Genomic DNA, 4,912 nt, shown 5'->3' with positions numbered 1-4,912 from the left:
ACAGAATCAAGAAATTTGGATGAATTTATTTACGTACTTAACCTTCACTACTGTAATTAATTATCAAATTGCATGTATGTATGTATGTATTTGATTGTACCATTTGGGGTTTTCACCCCCTGGGCAAACCAGCTGAGCTGACTGCCCAGTACCTAATCTTAAATCTTAAATCATGTGGCAAAGATCAGTGATCTTGGAGTGGCCAAGGTGATAAAGGCTGATAGTAGAAAGACAATGACTAAAGCTCCAGGAACTATTGATTTCATGCCACCCGAATCTCTTGATGAGACTCCGGTTTATGGCCCTCATATGGATGTGTTTTCTTTTGCTGGAATAATCCTCCACACATTTACACAACAGTGGCCTACCCCATCCAAGCAAACCCAGTTTGACCCTACGACCAGAAGAAAGGTAGCTTTGTTGGAAGTTGAGCGGCGTCAGCAGTACCTGGACAAAATGAGAAGAGAGGCTGAAGTATTGAGGCCACTGGTGGAGGATTGTCTGGATGATGATCCTGCTGTGAGGCCGACCATAACGGCTGTCTGTGAGAGGATCCAAGTGAGCAAGGATGTTTACATGAAGGAGTCCCCACAAGATGTTATCACTCTATACCAACAAGTGGAGCAGCAGAAGACTGAGATTGATCAGTTGAGAGGAGAAATTGTTCAGGTGAAGGCACAGAAGGACCTAGAGGTCAACCACTTGAAGACAGAAAACGAGCAGCAGAAAAGCCAAATTGCTGAAAGAGATGTAGAAATTGATCAGTTGAAACAACAGTTTGTGAGTGTTATTTGTTTTGTTATCATTACCATATATGGTGTTGTTATCTTAGTCCTCCACAAGAAGTGTACCAACACAACAAGTAGCCAGTCAACTTAACAGAATAACTTTAGGAGGATCAACAACAAAGACATCAAAATTTAAAATAGTAAGTCACTAATGTTAGTACATACTCTATGGGAAATGTCATGTGTGGAGGATAAAGTTTATACTCATGTTAACCCATAACCATTCAATACTACACTTAAACACTGTCATTTACCAATATCAACTGATCATGGTATAATACAGTGTAATATGGTCACCTGTCTAACCCACTACAATTAGCCTTGTGAAATATTTTACTGTGCAAAATGATAGGCAGTGCATGGAAACAAGGATCATGGTCCCGCACCTTGTAATAAAATATTTAAATACTCCAATAGAGTAGTCATTCACTGTAATAGAACAATCACATTACACATCTTCAGTACAGTGGATCCTCAGTTATCTAAACAGTCAAAGCTACCCAAATGCCAAAAGTGACTGTACAATTAGAGTATTTCTTCACTAGTGTGTGTTCTATTAGAGTAATTGAACAGTGCTCTGTATATAAATCAGTTGGCCTCAAGTTATCTGAACAAATTCATTTAGATGAACACTTGTCTAACTCTAGCAACAAGGTATCCATATATTGAATCTACTGTGGCTGCTTCATTTACTTAGCAAAAGTCTCAGAGCTGCTAAAAACCCAACTTTTTGACATTTCTTTACTGCCCCTTCCTGCCACCTTTATAAATCAAAACTTTTGGTGATTGTATAAAAGCAAGTTACACAATTACATATGCATGTTGTGATGTAAATTTATTGTGTTCACAATAATTTATATAGCTGTATTCACCTTACAAATATTATTATCCACTCTGGAGGCACCTCCATTAATGCCAGCACTTACCAGTGGCAGGTACCACATAAAATGGACTCAGCTGGCAAATCTTCCTGCTGCAATGTATCTTCCATATGTCACAGTACAAGACAAGAAGGTCTATGTTGCTGGTGGGGATAGTCCAGTTGATGATGCTATACATCAAGTATATGTCTATGATGTCAACACTGACCATTGGGATCAGTTACCTCCCTCAGATCACTGGGGTGGTGTTCCTCACATCATCGGTGGAAAGTTGGTTATTATTGGTGGATGGCTGTGTGCTGCTAAGGAGTGGACTAATAAAGTCTCTACATTTGATGAAAATATTCAAACTTGGACATCTCATTATTCTGACCTTCTCTCAATTAGGAGTAGACCAGGCGTGGTTACTCACCTGGAGCATGTTATTGTTGCCAGGGGAGGAAAGCATGTTAACAACACACGAGTAGTACAAGATGATATTGAAGTCCTCAACTGGATGAAAAATTCTCATTGGCAGAAAGCGTCCATTAATCTTCCTGTACAAATGGCATTCTTTACACCCATTATTACTGATGATCATTTACTCATAGTGGGTTACTATGCTGCTAACTTGAAACATAACAATAGTGCCTACAAGATACCTGTTGATGATATCACAAGATCAAGTGACCAACAACAATCCAATGACACACCCACTAAATGGATTACAATGACTGATGCCACCCACTGGAAAACAGCCCTAGTTCCCAGCTCATCCCCACCAGTGGTAGTTGGTGGACAGGATCAAAGTAGAACAACAACATCAGATATTAAGATGTATGATAACTCTAGCAAATCATGGAAGAACATTTCATCATTATCATCAGCCAGATCTTCAGTAGCTATAACAGCAGTCAACAACAATGCCATTATAGTCATTGGAGGATATGCTAAAGGAGGGGGTGTGGATAATACTAGATCATCCAGTCTTACTACAGTGGAACTGGGACAAGCTCAACTAATACACTAACTAGTAAAGTTGTTACTATACTTTATATTATACATACACTACTAATACTAATAATAAGCATACACTGAATATTTGGTATAATAATTTACTTATTTAAAGTTTACAAGAAGTATGGATCAAGTCACTACTGGATCTGGTCTACATACAGAGCTGGTTTTAATGCGGTCAAGTTCTTACTCCATATATTAACAGGCTTTACCATCTCACATGATCCCTAGTGGGATAACACTTACAGGTTTATATACACAAATGACACTACCACACATTCATACTGTATAGTATAACTTGGAAACAGAAAAGTAATTATGTAGGCTTAAATCTATTATGCTGGTTAATTTTGAGAAAAACAGATAATGAACAGAGGTGTAGTTAAAATTTTAAATAGGTGATACAGACTTTGCAATGCTTCATGCACTCTACTGTGTAAGTACAATCAGCATGTGTAGCATGCTCCAGCTAGGGGTTCTAGATCTGGGGGCATGCCCTCAGGAAATTTTTGAAAAACAACAATCAGGAGAATTTGAGAATAATAGGAAGGCAGTAAAAATAATTAGACCAGAAAGAATTGGGAGAGATTCTGTCAATATCCGGGAATAATCCGGAAGTTTCCATGAATAGTCTGCAAAATCGGCCTGTGAAAATATAGAACATGTGGGCACAAACTACACTCCATCACATAACATGTCATAGCTCAGTACTGGAATGAAATATTTTCAGTCTGTAACTTAATTGTATTATAATGCCAACTAAATGTTTAATGAGTGCTGAAAAGTTCATGGCCACAGAGTCATGGAATACAAAGTTGTGACACATTAAATTTTGAAAAAGTAGGCAATTTTTATGTGCCCACATGCCCTATTTTCGCAAGCCCAGTCATGCACAATTATGGTATCTTTGGATAATGTTCTTCATTCTGACAGAGCGGAGACAGCTATTAAAAAGTGGGGGGCTCACAGTGATTGAGTAATTTTATTAAAGGACTAATGAGATGGACTGCAGCTGACTGAGGATCCTCCACAGCTGAAATCTAGGGCAGAGACAATTGTAATTTTTCTTAAATCCCAGTGAAAATGTCAGGCAACCTAAAGCATTACCTGACATTTATGTGCTACTTATGATACATGTACATTGATAGAATAGAGTGACTCAACTTATAATAATACAATCATTGTTGTCTCATTAATTGACACAGCTTCACTATAAAACTCTCTAACTTCCTTCTATTTTGATCTGACATTTTGTCAGGCAGGTTCCATTATGGTCGGCCATGCACGATATTTGCCTGACAAATGGCCTGTGTCAGGCAGTAATAATTGACTCTGATCTAGGGGGTATGCCCCCCTCCCCTTCAGGAAAACTTTGAAATTAACATACCTAGAGATAGTATCTAGAGTAAGATAAATTAGACATATTTATGTGTGTCACTTCTGCTGTTCATAATGTGTATTGTGAGATATGCCCTCCCCTGATGTCCATCCCCCCTATATCTCTACCACTGTGAATCTGATGAACGTAGTGAGAAGTGGTGATAGTGAGAAATTCAACAATGAAACACACAAATAAGCTACAGTGAAACCTGTCTAATCAAGTCACAACATAAAGAGGTCACCTGTCTAAACTGGCCATTAATACATGTGCCAACTTGTACAAAGTGATCTGCTTAATGCAGCCACCTCCGTAATGAGGTCAGAAAATTTTGTCCCTACTGACTCAGACATATCATAACTATATAAAGTAAATTGTGACCAAGTCTGGGAAAACTGGTCTTATCGTCCATGTCATGCAGCACATTTGATTTTTCACCCAGAACACAAAGCTACATGAATAAATCACAATCAAAATCAGCTAGACTTGAGTGGTCTGGTTTTGTTGGTTGCTTTTCCTAAGCCCAGTGGCGATCCATACATGTGGTGTGGGGCCTTAATGGAGCTCTGGTCAGTCTGGGGATGGCTATATGTGGCTGTACAGCTCCATGGTGTTGAATATTAATAAATACCTCTGCTGTGAATTTCTTTACTTCTAGCCAGTTCTGAGACCTGAATGACCAATAACCAGAGTTGGGGGTAATTAGTTACTTTACAAGTAACTAGTAATATAACTAGTTACTTGTTTTGTAACTAGTTACAACTGCCCAAAAAGTAACTGAGTTACAATAGTTACATTGTAACTACAGGTAATTATGCTTTAATAGCAAGAGCACTTCAATTTTTGTACTAGTCACATTAATGCAAGTT

The 4,912-nt window shown here is 38.3% G+C and overlaps 1 pseudogene; it reads left to right on the top strand.

The window, feature by feature from the left end:
- LOC136259295 (uncharacterized) overlaps positions 1-4,912 on the top strand; it is a 107,947-nt pseudogene that overhangs the window by 551 nt on the left and 102,484 nt on the right.

This window comes from Dysidea avara, chromosome 6, assembly GCF_963678975.1.
Source record: "Dysidea avara chromosome 6, odDysAvar1.4, whole genome shotgun sequence".
Lineage (NCBI taxonomy): Eukaryota > Metazoa > Porifera > Demospongiae > Dictyoceratida > Dysideidae > Dysidea > Dysidea avara.
Note: the sequence above shows the minus strand (reverse complement) of the source record. Positions and strands in the feature narration are given on the sequence as shown.